The sequence below is a fragment of the Egretta garzetta genome, unplaced genomic scaffold (genome assembly GCF_000687185.1).
Source record: "Egretta garzetta isolate BGI_Z169 unplaced genomic scaffold, ASM68718v1 scaffold136, whole genome shotgun sequence".
In the NCBI taxonomy this organism is placed as follows: Eukaryota; Metazoa; Chordata; class Aves; order Pelecaniformes; family Ardeidae; genus Egretta; species Egretta garzetta.
Genome location: NW_009260066.1, coordinates 4753919 through 4772853, shown reverse-complemented (window position 1 = coordinate 4772853; position 18935 = coordinate 4753919).

Genomic DNA, 18935 nt, shown 5'->3' with positions numbered 1-18935 from the left:
TAAACTCAAGTGAACTGTCTGTTTGTCCCCCATCTCCCTTATTTACCCTTTATTCCTTGTGCCCCATTTGGAGCCAGGTCTGCAGTTGACATCTTCTACTTTTGAACTGGCTCTCAAGCTATAGCTTATTTCAATTCTTGCTTCTATATACTGTACAACCCCAATACCTTCTTGTCCTTGACATAATTAAAGTGGATACCCCTCCATTTTAATTATTTTGTCATTTTCTTACCTGTGCAGTTGTCCTCCTGCAGGATAAGTGATGGATTTTATGCTATTTAACATCTTCATAAATGATCTGGAAAAATAGGGTGAATGGTGACATGACGAAGTTTTTCAGTGCTGAAAAACTTTTCAGGATATTCAAATCTAATGCTGATTGCAAAAACTTCTGGTAGAAAGGTAGATGCATATCATTGCAAAGCAATGCAAATGGGGCAAAAAAGAATTGCAATTCCATGTGTACAGTGATGAGCTGTATGTTAAACATTAAGACAGAGGAAAGACACTTTGGAGTCGATGCAGAGCCAAAACCGTAAAAAATATATTTACAGATACTAGGGAAATAACAAGTGAAGAAACCAGTAAATATCATCCTGCCATGGCTTAAATTTCTTCTGTTCTTATTTCTTGAATATTCACTAATTCTTCCATCTCAAGAAAGATGTAACAGAACTAGCAAAGATATAAAGAAAGGGCAAAAAGCACAATCAGATATGAAACAGAATCTGTATGGAAAGAGATTAATAGACTAGGCTTGGGAAAGAGGCCTATAAAAGTATGAAAGCTACAGAGAAAATGAACAGGAGGCTGCAAACTGTGATTGCTTGCAACATAAAAAATAGATCAAGATAACTGAGATTCACTTCTGTGGGGACAAAGTGAAGCCAATGTTCTGGGGACTAATTGTTAAAAAAGTGTTAAAAAAAGAAAGGAATGAACAAATTCATGGAAGGCAAGTTCACTGATGTCTATGAAACATTGCAGTCTAGATACAAACTCTAAATCAGAATATTCCTAAATCTCTCTTTGTGGAGGTGGTATAGCAGGAAGAAGTTTGTGCACACATATGTGACCCTATCTCTTATGCTTTTAATAATAACTTAAGCATTGCTGGTAGTATGTGCCATCACCTGTGCTGATTAGTCTTTACAATGAGTTTGATACACTGGAGCTAGTGCTTTCTCTGTGCAACCACAATGCAACTATGCAGTATTCTCTATGATGCCATTCTGTCTTGTATTCCATATACTTGTGGGTTTTTTTTTTCAGGTGAGAAGTGGCTGCTACTGCCATTGTCCTCTTTTCTTGCTTTGTACATGCTCCACCTCTGCCAGGCCGATGCAGACAAGTTAATTAGCCCAACATGTTTACTAGCTTGAGCTCTGTTCTGTGCCTCACATTTAAGGTAATTTTGGGGGGATAAAGAATCATAGAAAAGTCTGCCTCTGTACAGCTTATGAATTCTCTTCGATTTTGGGGAACTCTCTCAGCATATGCATTTCAGACTGGAAACACTACTTTGAAAGTGGGGCTTGTCTGTCTTTTCTGTTATTACCATGACTTTTTACTCCCAGACTGATTTATTAAGGGAATTTCAGTAAAACTATATTGATCCTCTCTCCCAGTGAAGCTGTTTTTGGACAGAGCTGCCACCCAGTCCAGAAAGAATTATTTCCAAGACTGAATAGCAGAAGTAACCGAATTAGTTATCTAGTGATGTCAGGCTTATAATTCCTGTTGTTCATGTGTTTCCTAAAAAATACCCACAACAATCTGGAAAAGGAAATGGTGACAAAAAGAAACCAGAGATGCTAAATGTGAAAGACAGCAGGGCTCCCTAGATGGTAGTGATAGCTATGCCAAAATTCAGTGTTTCAAAGGATGCTGCTGAAAAGATACACATGCCTTGTTTTCACTACAGGTTTACATTTCTTGTGCTTAAAAATGTTCACAAACCAAAAGGGCTATGTACTTATTACTACGAATCTCAGAAGATACATGAATAGAAAATCAAATTGACCACAAAAGTCAAACTGATCATTAGAAAGGGTGCATTAGTCTAAAACCAGCAAGAATGTAAGTAAGGTCTTGCCACGTCTCTAAAAAGTTTAAAATGCAATATGTAGCCAAGAAATGTCTACCCAGATGGAAAAATAAACAAGTTTGAAGCCTTTCATAAGAACCTACATAAAAGAGACCTTTCCATTGTTTAGAAAGGCAAGTCTTGGCAGGTCAATTATAGTGAAAATTTTGTTAGTAGCAAAATGAAGAATCATATATCTATATATATAATCTCTCTCTATAACATAATCTATATCTATAATAATCAGATATACATGCTACCTCTGCAGCTGGCTGAGATTTCAAATTTTCTGCCTTTTAGCAACACTAATTCTAGTGACAAAACTAAAAACTTAAAAAAAAAAATCATAGAAAATTTTGAGTGGAAGAAGTGGAGAAGATTGGACAACTGAAAAATCGTGCTCTCGCTCTGAATATATTCTGGCAACTTTTTGGTTTTTTGCCATCTCTATGCACAAATAAAGTGTATGCTTAGTGTATGCTGCTCAGCAGTTTATCTCCTAGGGCCAGTAGACTCCTAATTATTTTGCAGACAGTTACATAGATCACCATAATTTTTATATTCTACATTGATTCTATATTTTAACTTATATGGCAAGGACACCTCAGTTTGCTGATAAGTCTGTTTGGGGTCTTTTATAATAAATATGAGTACATGTACACTACTGCATACACATAAGAAAAATCATTAATAAATATTCTATCACACCACATAGCTGAAAAGATTCCTTGCAGCACTCCTGAGTTGTTCCTTTGCAGAAGTTAGGTCTTCCTGATTCCTTTCAAGCAAAGGTGATGTGATGGGATGGTTGTGTTTTTCAGAGCTGCTGTACATTCAGGTCAGTTGGTGAGAGTCAGGCGTTGGCCCAGCTGATTTATTGTTTTAAATGGGATTTGACTCAGTGCTTGTGTATGTCTGGTTCAACAAGGCCAAGTGCTGGGTCCTGCCCTTTGGTCACAACAAGCCCACGCAATGCTACAGGCATGGGGAAGAGTGGCTGGAAAGCTGCCCGGCAGAAAAAGACCTGGGGGTACCGGTTGACAGCTGACTGAATATGAGTCAGCAGTGTGCCCAGGTGGCCAAGAGGGCCAACAGTATCCTGGCCTGTATCAGGAATGGTGTGACCAGCAGGAGTAGGGAAGTGATGAGGAGTGGCGGGGGGAGCTGGGGGGGTTCAGCCTGGAGCAGAGGAGGCTGAGGGGAGCCCTCATCACCCCCTACAACTGCCTGAGAGGAGGGGGGGCTGGGGGGGGTTGGCCTCTTCTCCCAGCGAACAAGCGATAGGACGGCAGGAAATGGTCTGAAGTTGTTCCAGGGCAGGTTTAGGTTGGACACGGGAAAAATTTCTTCACAGAAAGGGCTGTCAAGCACTGGAAGGGGCTGCCCAGGGAAGGGTTCGAGTCCCTGTCCTTGAAGGTATTTATAAGCAGGGCAGACGAGGTGCTTAGGGACAGAGTTTAGTGGTGGGATGGCAGGGTTAGGTTAATGGTTGGGCTTGATGATCTTAAAGGTCTTTTCCAACCTAAACGATTCTATGATTCTATGCTGTGGATTTCTACACTGGATTTCTGTTTTGGTTTTCTTTGCCCTTCATGTTGATTAAGGGATGTGCCATTGACATTCTTTGTTATTGCAATGTGGTGATACAGGTCAGTGATTTAGAATATCACGCAGTAGCATTTCACTCTGTAAAATGCCAATGTGAAGGCGTTATTGTCACCTGATGATTAAACATGCAGTATGACAGGACAAAGAGGAAACTTTTCAGGCTGCATTCTCCCAGTGATCTGCAAGAAGACTTAAATCTGCCTCTTACCTGGTACTAATGGAACATACCTCAAATCCCCCAGGCTTCCCTGGGAAATGCTGCCCATTATTTTTATTCAGGTCATGTACAACCCTTTTTTGCCCATAAAGTGGGGAGAAGTTGAAGAACAAAACCATCAAGAATCAGGCAAAACTCAAAACTCTAAAACCTTTGCTTGTGGTAGAGTTTAATTCCTATCTTTGGCTAGACTTTACAGAATTTATATCTAGCTCAGAACTCATTTTTGTGCTTGGTGGACAGAACTGTGTAGGTTTATCACCAGAACTAAATTCTGTACAATGCAAGATGAAAAATGTACTAATTTAGCAGTCACACAATTTGTTGGAAGATATCTCATGGGCATAATATGGAGATACTAATTTTCTTCTCAATATGTAATAGTTAATTAGAGGCGTTCTGAAGGTATTTAGCCTGATTTTGGCTGCATTGCTTCTTATCAGGAATAACTTTTTTGAAGCCAGCTACGCTGTACAGGCATAAAACTGCAAAGAGTTTAGAAACTCAGACTTAAGTTATCCTTAAAGAGCATGGGAACCTGTGCTTTTCTGAGTAGCAGCTGTGCTCTGTCCAAAGTCTGCACTGTACCACAGAAATTATTTTTAGCCTAAGAAGTACGGCAGTCATCCATAATAGCCTCAGACAGTCACACCGTTACTGCCTGCACGAAGACCAGAGGAAAACGGGTATTCCTTGATTTGAGCAAGTGATGTCACATGTGGACTTTCAGAAGACAGTCATTCCATTAAGTACTTGCTGTGTCGAAGTTATGCACATTATGGTGCAACACAATTTCTGTGACATTTTTTGACGTTTGCACTTAGTAATTCAAGATCTGGATAACAGCACACGTGGAATATTATTGATCTAGGTGCAAGTCTAAATACACAAATCCCGTTAGTTTTTTAGAGTACTATAGATGTTTTTTCTTGTTCCTTGCAGAAGTGCTACAGCAAATTAGCTTGTTGACTGTCCCAGTGTTTGCAGAAGAAACATACTTTTCAGTGGAACAATGTTGTGTTCAAATCTTTGGATTACATGATATTGTGTGAAAAGAAAAAAAGCTTGATTTGAACATTACTGGCTTTGCTCAATAGGTTTCAAACTTATGTTGGCATATGCATTCCATATGAGGGTGAATAGAAGATGTGCAGATTGATGTAATGCTTAGTTTTCTGTAACAATTATTACACATGGATAAGGTGGAAGAATGTTGGTTTTTTTTAAAATTCCAGTGGGCTCTTTACTTTTCTTTTCTTATACTCTTGTGAGTTCAGCCCTGCTAAAATCCATCTGTCTTGCCTATGAGCCAGTTTCACCTCTTGCTATGGAGGCAAGTGGAATCCCCATGTTTTGAGGCTTGCTCATTCTAAGGTAAAATGGTCTCATACTTGAAACATGTTTTGATGAGGAATCCCAAGAAATAATGTAATCTGAAGTTATCGATAGCCAGAAGAACACAACAAAATTAAAACCTGTGATTCCCCCTGGAATACTTTCAAAGACAGTGGACTTGGTATGGTCAGAGAGAGAGAGGTTTGTTGAAATGAGTTGAAAAGGGTCTAAGTAAAGGAGATGAAGTGATTGAGAAGAAAAAGAAGGAAAAAGGAAGTTCTCACAACATCCAGGTTCATCATCTTATTTATCAGATGTTTATGACATAAAAGTATAACAATACTCCCCACTGTTATCTGCTTCCATATTTCTGTGTTATAAATTATACCAGCAAAAAGATACCAGTCACCTAAATGGAGATCTCTACACTCCCTTCGTGTTGGGGTCAGAAGTGAATAATAGAAGGAGTTTGTTTAGGATTAGGATAAATGTTGATTGTTTGTGTGTTTGGTTTTTAAATTAATTAATATTAGTAATAATAACAACAACAAGAAGCAAGGAAACGGGAAGAGAGTTTGGTTTCCTTGGAGATAAACGGAATGAGGTCTACCAAAAGACTAATTGAAATTTAATTTACATCTCTGATTTATTTGACTACTCACTGCTGGGCGGTAAAAGCTAGATACTGAATGACTTACAGTATTTCTCCCTACACTCACATAAGTTAGCAGACCAGCTTACTGTCACCCTGGGCTAACAGGGAGAGTAATTTCACTGTTCCCACTGGTACAATGTTAAGGGGAATGAATCTCATTCGGTTCTTTTTTTTTTTTTTTTTTTTTTTTTTTTTGTAGTTTATCAGATGATTTATTTACAGAATAGACTGTATGGCAAGTAAACAAATATGTTATTTTTACCGTCTGCAGCCTGCAAATGGATTCTGAACATGAAAAAGAGACAGAGTAAATGTCTTTTCTGGATGTGTGAAAAATTCAACAACAGCCCTGGAAAATAAAGGGAAATGTATTACTGGATGTTTAGAAAGAGCTGATTTACATACTGGAGTAGATCTTTCATGAATTACACAGAAATGCAAAGGAGAAAGGAAAAAATAAAGCAAAAAAAAAAAAATAACCTGCAATTGCTCTCTATCACCATGCATGTTGATGACTCCCTGCCATATGTTAATTAATGCCCTATTGTGTTGGGCAGTTTACCAAGGACTGGGACTGAAGAGAGGGGGATCCTTTAGACTAAAAGTGGCTTACAACATATATTGAAAAGAAAAAGATTTGTATTTGTACAAGCTGTGAGTATTTGTTAGGAAGAAGCCTTTTTGCTGTTAGTGCAATTAACTGGGATGAATTGTCATCTATCACAATATTTTAGTTTAGTAAAATTTTATACTCTATTTCTTGTATTAATGTGCTTGTTGGTCAAAAAGAATATTCTAAAAAAATCAAATAATCCTTCTCAGATTGCAGACCAGGGGAGACAGAATGATAATCACCATCAGAGTAAATGAAATTCTTTAAAATACTCAGTGAACATTTATTCACATTACAAATAAATGCATTTGATTGTATTTTTATTCTTTCTGTTTGAGCTTCCTGTGAGCTAATTATCTATTCTCAGAAATATCCAGGAAGTAAGTTTTTTTGGCAAGAACATTGAGAAGAAACCCTCACTTTTTTCAGATAATCAATTAGAATTAAATTTACAACAGAAAACCAATTCAAAGTGAAACATTCATTCAGTCTAGAACAGAAACTGCTGGTGTGAACCCCCTCTTCAGGCAAAATAGCACAACCTCTCAAAATCAGAATTGCAAAAAAACCCCAGCTAACAAATGAGCTACAAGCTAAGGATAACTCACTGAAATTATTGGTTGAATAATTTCAAGCAACAAATACATCTGTGAAAATTATGATGCAGTTTTTGGCAGCTTGAAAGGAAGAAAAAACCTGAACACAGATTAAAAAAATCCATGAAAAACGCACCTATTACAAACTATTCATCCACTCTGCTAAAATGATACATATAATAACAGTTATACACCACAAAGATCACCGTACTGTGCACTCTGTATGTCATATGAACAATTGTGCGCAGAATAGGAAATGTGTGATCATCACAATAATCATACAATAATTATAATTTTGTAGTTTGCTCTAAGAGGTGGTGTGTGGCTACGATACCCAGGAACAGAGCAGAGCATGAAATGCTCAGGTGTTTGGCATTGTCCAGGTGCCAGAATTTCTTCTTTGCTTGCCTTTTCTAGGGGTGAAAAAGTGAATTATTGGAGCACTTCTTTTGCTAGAGTAGCTTATATTATGCCTGCACATGTAGTCACCAAGGATGGAGCCAGGGCTCCCCACAGACTCTGCCTCCTGCCCTGGGCATGAGACCAGTGTGCAGCTCCCATCACCTGGAGAAAGTCAATCAGAAGTACATCTAGAGACGCTTAGGCAGCCAGAGAACAGCTGTGGCAGTCCAAGACGGTAATAATAACTTGGGCACTCTTAACAAAGATGTTTCCTTCTTCTGGCTGCCAGTCTTTGAGAAAATTTTATCATTGAGGTTAGAACTGACATGTTAATCAAATGTATCTTAGCATTAATTTACAGAGCCTAGTAATGCTTTATTTCAACACTAACTTCATAGACTTTATGGAACTGGTAATATTTCTAGACAAGAGAGCAAGTAGGCATTGCATTATTTCTTCTATGAAAATAAAAACCATGCTTCCAGACGTAAAGAGACTTCCAGAAAGAAAAAAAGCCTACATATTTCTAGAATCAAACTTAGCAGATGGTATTAATCCCTAGTGAGAAGGGGCTGAATCATATCACATCTCATTTACCTCAGCAGAGAAACAGCAAGTTTTAAATTTCAGTCAAGAAACCCCCTCTACAACAGATGAGACAAAAAGCTCCGTCTCCACAAAGTCTTATCACTAGTTTACATTTATATAAACTTAAATGCAGAGAACATGGAGGTCTGAAAGAATATTAAACAATTCGCTTCAAAGTGGTTTCCGCATGCTTCCTTCTCAGAATGTATGGAAAGTTAATTTTCACAGCCAACAATCTACTACCTGTGACTTTCAAAGAGTAATTTTACAATGTTGATTACTAATGGACACACTGAGTTACTTATGTAATGTCTCATTTGCCATGTTAGCTCTTTTTCCACATGTATTCCTGATATTTTTCTTTTAATACAACACACTTTTCCTCTCCTTCTGTCTACCAGTAATGTAATGGTTGCTTGCATAACACAGCTTTCATTGATATATTTAACCTTGAGTTATTTGTTTAGCATATTTATGTCTCCTTTTCCATCTGTGAAATGGGAGCCTGCCTAACTCTAAGGACTAAGCAAACAATTTTTTTTTTAAATTCAATTTTTCTTTTTACATTATTTGCAGAAGGCAGTTCCTCCATGAACTCACCTCCTACCCCCCTGAACAGGGGAATGAAAAAATAGTCCTGAGTGGCAGGAAGGTGTAACAGGCCACTTGTTTACAGCCAATTAAGAGATGGAAGGAGTTCATGCGTGGTGTTCCAGATACTTAAGATGTCAGCTGCACTTCAAAATCCAGACCATCTGTCATCAAACAGCTGACATGATTCATCTAGATCATGGATTTTTATCCCTACAAACTACTGGTGATGCACTGAAATTTTGCTAATTGGCGAGACTTCAGTATTGTTAAAAAGTCGTCTGTTGACCAGATATTATCTTAGGTTACTCATGTTCCATGTTAGCATCATTTTGTCTAAAAATATCGTTAGCATATGCTGTACTTTTCATAGTCTCTGAGTTTATTTGCCACATGATCTAATCATAATGTGTCATTTATTTTGCGAACTTCTTTGTAAAGGGCTATCTACGTTTTTATGTGCTATTAGTCCCAAATAGTTTCTTTTAAGTTGTCTTGACCTACTTATCAACAGCCTTTGTCATTTTTAATGATCTGAAAGTTGTATTATGTATTTTTATAGAAATGGCACTGCCACAGTCCTATGGTTTTCTACTGGTCTCAAAAAAAAACCTAAATTCAGTGCTTTTTTGTAATGGAAGTTATTCCTTTTTTGGTTGACAGGGCAAAATCTCACAAAGATGACCAGCGTTATCTGGTCCGCACAGGCAGCTATTTTTTTGGCAGTGCAAGAGCCAAAAAAAGAGAAAAATGCATTGCAAGACGAAAAGGAAACCAAGGTGAGAATGACTGGATTTTCTCCCTATTCATGTACTTGAAGAAACCATTTTCAACACTTCAGGCTTTGCTCCATAAACTGCATTTACCTTGATTTCCACCACAGAAAAATCCACCTGGCAAGGATGCAAATAAAACCTGGAACAACTTGGAGGTGGGGGTAGAGATGGACAAATGGCAGGAGGTCAAGGAAGAGATGGGCACAGGCAAGACACAGTTAACTTTGGCTGGCCACAGAGCCTGGCAGTATAGGGTTATAAAGCAAAAATTTAAACAACCTGGAAATGGAGGTGATGGTTTCAGCTTTCAGTGACTTAGATACTTAGAACTTCTTGTTCTTGACATTACACCTTCTTTCCCCATAAATCAAATCACAGAGCCACCACAAGCTGGCATTAAGCAGTGGATCTGGTTCACTTGGACACTCTGCTTCTCTTTGAGAGGTGGGAAAAAAGCTTTTCTTCCTACTTTCTAAAGAGAAGCCTCAGACCATAAGCATTTCTTACAAATCCATCCACAGCAAAAAATCAAATAAATGCAAATATGAATAGGTTTCCTATCCATCAGCTTTGCCTACAGCTCTGGAAGGTTCCCAGTACTGGGCATGCTACCGGCCACCATCTTCCTCACAGGCTCCATACAGCTATTTTTAACTGTCTTTTCTTGACCGACCTCATTCTCTATCATCCTCCCGCATCTTCTCAATAATAATAATGTCAACTACCTCCTCTTCCCCTGAGTGTGCTGATAGTCCAGATAACTTTCTCCAGAAAAAACAGAAAGAACTTGGAGAGGAATAAGTTTTCAGCCAGAAATAAAAACAATGGGGAGATGCCTTTCCACGGTCTCTACATGTCAATATATTTCTTATACAACTTGTACCACTCCGTGCAAATCTCAGACAAGACAGGTAGCCTTCAGTGTGGGCATATTTGCAGTATCTTTTGCATCTGACTAAGGACTATGGATCTAAAAGAGTCCTCAGCTGCAAAAGGCATCCCACTCTCTTTTTGACAATAGATAAGTCTGTATTAACTTATTTTGACCACATACAGGACAGATTTTTTCCATGCCCATTATAGATTTGGCATCCACAGAAGGGCTGGGCTCTGCATATGCTCTACAGAGCTGATCCACCTATGTGACGCGCACATATCTAGGTTTTCTGGTATGCAGTAGCTGGTGTCTCAGCTTAGTTGTGGGTTGTCTGGAAGCACTGAGGAAATGTGCAAAATACTGTAATTCCATCAGGATTGAAATATCATGAGAAGTTAAGGGACACAGCCAGGACTCCAAAGGAAATTCTTCAAGGGACATCGGGTGGGCTTTCAGACACCGTGGTCAGGAGCAGTGGTGCAAGGAGACAAACACTCCAGGGATGACACCTTTCCTGTAGCACCGGGCAAAGGGAAGAGGCTCAGGACCTAATTCCATCTTTCTGTCCAGCCTGATTTAGTTGCCATGGAGATATTACAGCTGCTTGCTGCAGTAAGCTAACCAAAAATAAACTAACCAGAAATCAATTTCTCTACAAAGCTAGAGAGAAGTAGGAAATATTTTACCTTAAAAAGAGTATGTCACCCTGGTTCCTGAGGCTACATTATCACCTTCTGATATTATACATAAAAGTAAAAATCAGGCCCTGTATGACAAGAAAAATGTTATTTTTATTTGCTATTATGGCATCAAGAAAATGGGGTTGCTTTTTTTGTAGAAGGGATTATGTTAGAGCTCTGGTTAGGACATGCTATTAATAGTGCTATGTATTTATAGAAGGATGAAGCTTGAAATGAAAGGGTGAAAGGAGAAGAAACTTGTTCAGGCTTTAAAATCTTCTCAGTTGAGTGTTTTTCTTTCTAATTATCCAGTGAATGAAAGGGTACTAAATCACCAGGGAAACGGATCCTCCTAAAGCCCCGTTTAACCAACTTCTTTCCCAATGCTTTAGGATAAATTCTGTCATTATTGCTAAGTAGGAACAGACTCTGACATGGCAGAAGAAAGGAACCAGTTGCCCCAAATTGCTGGCATTTAAACTTATTCTGAATGGGTATCAGTGCTGTGGTGTTTAAATCATTGGCAGCTGATTTTACTAGCATGCCTCCCATCCGTGCCAGTGAAGGAGCTGAAATAGTCACGGTGGCAGGCAGAGAGTTTTGCAGGAATAGATCCAGCCTCGAGTGTTTGTGTCATTTTTAGTATGATGAGAGTGCTGCTACTGCAATTTCTAACAGCAGTAAAAACCAACTGCAACATAAATTTTTGAAAGGCATTGAGATAAAGGACAATGAGAAGTTAAGCAAAGCAAAGAAATTCAACTAAATATCACAGACGAATGGAAGAAATAAAGAAAATGGAAAAGTGCACGTCCTAGCCCATAGTTCACTGGAGCAAAGAAGGGTTTTTGAGACACGACTCAGTCATTTTTTGTCAAGTACAGTCAGAGAACATACTGGGAAAGCTCAGTGAGGAGACATTCCTCATATTTTGTGAGGAATGAAATCCATGAGATATAGGTGCTACGGGAGTGCTACACTGCACTGAACCTCCTGTAGAACTTAACTACAGAATTAACCTCTCTTATTCCAGCTGGAAGGCAAGAGTCTCAAGCTCCAGACTGGACAATGTGGGATGGTAGAGTATGAGTAGCTAGGGTGTCCCTAGCCATCACCTTGCATTTTAATTACTTTTTTAAAAATAGCTTTTCCAGATCCAGATGCAGGACACGGAAACAAGATACCCCTGTCTGATACCTCCAGAGCTGCAGTTGCTGAGGGACTAGAAGACTGAGCTCTGATATGGTGGTAAAAGAGCGTGAGAGGTGGGATCAAAGTGCAAAGTTACATCTCAGTTGGTGGTACAGCCGGTCTGGATGTGATGGAAGTAGCACATCTGATGGAAATGGGGTCCTGCGGGGCCAGTGCTGGACTTGCCTGAGAGCTTTCCTAACCTCAGGGACATCAGTGGCCAGAGATGACAAACCATGAGCAGAGGGAGACAACGTGCAGTGAAGTGAGCTATCCAAGGGACACGTGTGCACCAGATATTGACACCATTGGATGGAGAAGCTGATGTGAAGGTTGAATGCCTGGTTGTAGAGAAACACCCATGACTGATGGATTGTCATCTTCTCCCCAGACTGATGTTGTGGTCCATTCCCTAAATAAAATTTTCTTTGTTTTAAACAGAGAAGTACTGTTTAGCAAGAGCACCACAGTGAAAATGAACACCTTGATCTCTGAGCACAGCCCCATCACTGCCATCAATACCTTGCAGGAGGATTTTGCGGGTAAAATTCAAGGACAGGTGAGTAAAAAGTGGACATAAGGTCAAGTTAAAAAGTTCAAGTTAAAAAAAAAGATCAACATGTTCAAACAGATATTGCCTTAAAACAGCTTGCTTTGTTTCATGAATTTTTTCCACTCCTTTCCTGAACCTCTTAGGATTAATTTGCAACCTGACCTTAGTTTCTCTAGGGAAAAAAATCAGCATGATAGGCCAGCATAAAGGTGAAGAGAAAGCTTCACATTTACAACACTCCCTTCATCCTGTGGGAGTATTATGCGTAGGGCTTGTTTTTGTCACCATGATGAAGGTTTCTAAAGCCATTTGAGAAGCACTGAGGTATTCTGCCTGCCCAACATTTCAGAAGGGGTTGGGTTTCCACCAGGCCCTGTATCATGCTTGCCAGGTTTGTGTGAAGAGTGAGGCTCTGAGGGTATATTCCCTACCACAAACAAATCCTGCAACTGAATCCTTCATTATTTTTCATGAAGAAAGCCACAAATTTCACCAGGGCAAAACTTCCAAAAACTTTGTCCCAGCTATTACAGATCCAAAAATTGAGCCAGTTTCCATGCTCAGTTAAACACAGTTCCAAGTAAGCCTTCACATGTCTTCAGGCAGGGTTATATTTTATTTAGAGGTCATTGTCATGATTTCTATATGTTTTCCTTGGTAGCACCCAGGGACCCTCACCTTATGAATGCCTTTGTCACTTATTAAACTCCTGACGCTTCTGGGAGTAAGTCTATAAGAGTTTAATACAGAAGCTTGCCTAAGTCTAAGTTGAGGCACAGGTTTACTTTTCGAATAGGCTGACCATTCAAAATGTTTATTGGTAAGGGCATTGGTGCTGGCGACACTACTGCCAGCTCATCCTCAAGCTCCTCCTGACACACATAATATTTACATCCCCATAAATTGCCAGTACTTACTCATCATGGAGGACTTACAGTGAAGCACAGGCTCTGAAATCAAATGTGCATTAAAGTGTTAGACAGTAAGGTCTGTATTCCTCTAAATCCTGCGTTAAAATTCTGTTAGTGCTCTTTCTCACTCAGTAGCTACAATACCATATGCGTATATGCATCCTGCTCAAGGTGGTGTTTATGTTTGGACCCCTTTTTTTGCTGGTAAAGCACCCTGTGATTATCTCACTCCTGTACTAGCTTAACAAAAAATGTCTGCTAGGTTTTCCAAGTCCCAGGTAAACCCGAGACCTTCACCAAATCTCCTTTTCTTTCTGTCTCTGCTATTAAGCTGATCATTGGTTTCCACGACGGAATTGACTCAAACGCTCGACATCACACAGGCAGGGTCTGATGGCCACAGCCAACACATACTATCTTATTATGTGAGAGCATTTTCTCAATTTTCTCAGGAGTGGGAGATGATTTGGAAACTATTTATTTCTTATGGCCTCTACATGCTAGTACTTTGCTGGAAAAGTCCTGTCCCTATGAGTAGGGTGTTTAATGGGAGTAGTTTTGTCTTTTTCACTCTGTTGGTATGTCAGTGTTTCCTCTTCTGTTCCGTGTTATCTTCTGATAGAAACACACAACTGAAGGTTCATAAAAAAATTACTCTTCCTATACAGGATCAGTGACTTTCTATGAATTTCAGTGCACTTGGATGAAGTCACCGGTAAAGGCTGTGGGGAACTGCAGCAACCATCTTCGTCCTGCAAACATGGACTATTTATGAATGTATGGCTTGCAATTTGTACGTGAATTGAACCAGTGGAAAGTCTGCAGAATGCTGTGAGGACGGGAGCCACAAGGCTTCACACAGCTATAGCAGGAGATAGTGCAGAGGAAATTAAGTGGATTAAGACTTGTTTTGTGTAATAACTCTGAAGGATTCCAGTTCTGGCCAGCAGTAGATTTCACACAAAATTAATGCTGTAGGTCTGGAGAAGGTAGCAAAGGTGCCTGAAGAGCAATGCCACCATCAGTAGCCAAGTTAAAATGGTAATCAAATTGTCCTTTCTTGGTGTCCTCAAGGCACCCTCCTCATCAGCACCTCAAGGTATGTATGTTCTTGAGGGGGGAAGACATTTCTTACATCACCTTAGAGTTTCTTCAGCTTTTTTTGGGCAACATTCACCACCTTCTATTTTAATATAAATAAACACATTTAATCATCCCAAGGCAAATTGACCGCTTCCCAAGAGACAGAAGCTTAGGCGAGGTTTGCAGACGCAATTCAAATGCTAGCAACATGTCAGTCTCTCTAATGCAATAAGAACACTTACAATGTCCAGGACATAGCTCTGCTTGCATCAAAATCCCATCAGCTAAACAAATAAAGTGAAACCATGGGAGGGAGAGTTGGAAAAATTAACTGCTGTGGGCTATAGTTAATGAGTGGTTTGACAAGGAGAAAATCATGGTCATGAAAGTGTACAGAAAGTCTAGAAACAGAATTAACACCACAAAAAAGGGTTTGTTCACATACATTAGAGGCTTATTTCATCCAGAAGTTTATTGACTTTTTGTGGGATCTACCCCCAACCAGCTACTGAAGATTTTCCAAACAGGATCAGTGAGATCAATCAAAACATTGAAACTTTGAAGTGTGGCTAGGCTGCTGGGTAAAAGTATGCAAAATATTTCTAAGACTTCATTAAAAAGTGTCTGCATGACATCTTCCATAAAATATGCAACTGTCTGGCAGCACTGCCTCATTAAGAAAAAAAAACAGTAAATGGTCACTCCCTGAAGGATAGCTGCTTTGCCACATGATGGTCAGCCACAGGGACATCTGCTCGTGCCTGTTGTGCTCCTAAGCGAGAAAGTCTCTTGCACAGGAACCACGTTTCCTTAATGCAGTCTTGTGACTATGTCTAAAAGAGAGCCACCAACACTATTGCTTATTCAGACCCTGCTGTCCACCCAGGTGGCCATCATGGTATTTAATTATCTGGACTAAGCATTAGAAAATCATACAACAGGACAAGGGAATTGTCCCTGGGTGGTGGAGGAGGACTACATGGCTCAAGGGACCTTTTTTTTTTTTTTCATTTTCTGCCTGCTGTGGCAGTCCTTTCTGGAAGCAAAAGGTCAAAAATTAGGCTATTCTAAAGATATTGAAATCAGACACTTTGAAAGATTTCTTTTGTTCTAATCTCTATCAGTAACATTCAGGTTAATTCTCCCCTATCTTTTATTTTAAAGCATTGGAGAACTTGTCTTGTGATTTCCAATCACAGAGCATTCACAGCCTGCACTTGCACTTACATGCAGGTCATATAAAATATGGAATTGTTGGAGGCAATCATGACCAGCAAAGGCCATGATGTCAAGAAAATAAAAATGACACACAACTGCATGGTGTCTCCCAGTGCACATACTTATAAGGCAAAAATATTTCTCCATTTTCATGGGTGCTGGTTAAGCTCTGGCAGAAGGATCAGTGTTTTTGGCCTATTTCCAGTTCTTTTAAATAAAACCAAAATGTCCACAGATCAGTTGTCAAGGCTGGCTCACAATTTAGGTGACATGTTATACTGATCCCCTTCTTCCAGCTAATTGCCATGAGTCTCTTTAGTCTTTTTTCTCTTCTGGACAAGAAAAAACCCTCCCATTACCTGTTTCACAGTGACCTTACCTCCAGACTCCTGAAATACACTCATATGGATGTATCAGGGAGCTAAAATCCAACTAGTTCTTCAAACCGAAGGAAGAGTAAGCACGCCATGCAGCAGGAGCTGCTAGATTTGTTTTATCTAAACATGAGTTTCAGTTATGATTTCATATTATTAAATTCAAATAAAAAATAGTATGATATCTAGTGTACATAGGATCCTCCCAAAGAAGTTAACTGTGCCTTGAATTTACTGACCTGGAAGTATTTTCTTGTTTTTCTTCTGTCACTTTCTCTGCCCTTTATCCCCCTCATTGTTCCACCTACCACCGTCTCCCAAGGACATCAGCCTGCTATCTTGTCATAAGCAATCAATACGCAAAGTTGATTTTTAGTTAATGAACTGTGATTGGCCTTGTAAGCTATGGGGTGGGTTTTTTTCTGTACCTTCGTCAGATGAACTTATATTGTTAGAAGCAAAGTCTGAAGAAGAACAGAAGTTTTAATTTTATTGGAGATGCAATGAGAAAAGAATTACATGAGCAGAAACGAGTTTCAAGAAACCTTCCTTCTTTTGGACCAAAACGTCACAACCTGAAACTTCATTCTTAAAAAATAGGCCACTAGAAGACAAACTGACTGAGTGCATGCAAAGCAAAATTTTCATTTCGGTTCGTTCATACCATCTGAGCCTGCATGAGTAGGTTTAGTCAGATGGGCATCTGGTTTGTTTAATTTCCTCTGTGGCAGGACTTTGGAGAAGAGGTTGCGATCTCCTGTGAATTTGATCTATCAAGTACTGATTTCTTTCAAGACACAATGAGCTTCCTAGTCCACTTGTTCTTTCTCACAAAGTAGGTAGAAGGGTTAATGCAAAGAGGATTTTGAACAGACATTTTATAACTGTTGATAGCGTTTCTTAAAATGTTACATGAGAAAGAGTGAAGCAAGTAGCTACACCAGAATGGAGTTTAGTGGTAAAAAGATGAAAGAAGCAGTTTTGAGGAATGTAAGGCAGCATGCTTCGGGTGTTTCAGAGGGAAAAGGAAAACTTCAGCTCTTCTCTGGTTCATATAAACACATAAGAAGAAAATAAGATAACGCATAGATAATATATAGCATATATATATACTCCACAGTTCACTTTTTGCTTTTGGTTGGTGTGGAAAATCAGGATCACTGTTAAAAGAGAGACAAACTCTATCAGCAGCATGTGTAAAAAAGCCTTGTTTTTGTTTTCAGTGGTATTATCACCAAGGTTTCATATTGGACTATTAAAGGAATACTTCAAAAGAAGTAAGTCATGTTTGATATTTTTATTTATTTATTATGCTGTATTTTCTCTACCATAATTTACAGTAATGTATCTTGTTAAGTTCACAGGCAATATCTCAGAGAAAGAGGGTATCAAAGAGAGGAGGAGAAAAAAAATTGACTTGAAGAAACTAAGGTTCAGCTCCTTGCAGAGCCTGATATACTAGTTTATGTAATGGATTTAAAGGTCAATCCATTATGCTGTAAGTTATAACATTCTCTATTTTCTTTAGGAAAAAATAATGATAGAGATAGGCACATCAGAAGAAGCCATAGTGCAGTTATGTGACCACATTTTAAAATAATGATGAATAGGGGTTTAGGAACTGTGACATGTAGCTCAAGTTTAGTTTGAATGGTGATGAGCATCACTGTGTTGAGCAGTCTGTTATTCTAAGTTCATGTTTGCAGTTTGACTCATCATGGGTGACAGCGCAGAAATGGGAGGAAACAGATGTCTGCGACGCTTTGAACAGTCCCAAAATATAAATTTGCAGTTAAACCTGGGATCAAAATTACACTGCTGGATGCAGACAAACATTTGGTTTTACACACTGACTTGCCTTTCCTGTGGTCTGAAAGAATGTTAGGAGCACAGACCTAGCAGTGAGAGGTGGCAATGCAGGAGGTATTCTACATGACACTTGACTTAGCAAAGCTCAGCTGCATTGGAAGGATGGGACTTCCAGCATTGCAGTCCTCAGCATGCTGCATTTTATCCCCTTGGGGTTCCATGTTCGTCTTACTGTTACTGGCAATGGTGACAATGTGGTTCAAAGGCTGTCACAAACGTGACAAAACATCTGAGAAGGTACAGCTGGCTGGATCATTCACATGGCTGAACTTTCTGATGTCTCCTTTACCTCTCTTTAGGAAAGACATATCAGGTGGGCCATTAAAAATCCCACACATACGTCGGTTTTCACCACTGAAGCAGGGAAATGGGTGCATTTACATTTTTAATTTGGATGTAAGGCAACTACAGTACAAGATATCAGTGAGACCAGTTTCAGAGGATTGAGAACTTCTGATGACAATTTTTTTAGAGGAGAGAGATGCAATATTCCCCATGGAGGTGAGACTGGATTTGCTTCATGGGCCCCTGAAACTCCTATATGAAATGAAATTTCATTGTAAGCAATTATTAATATATCATTAAACATCAGACTACATCTGTCTTGCTCATTGTTTTCCCTTCATTTCAAGATTTAATTTGGGTGGCTCAGGAAACAAGGAGCAGAGCTGTTTTCTACACAACACATGGAGATATCACAAGGCTCTTTTGA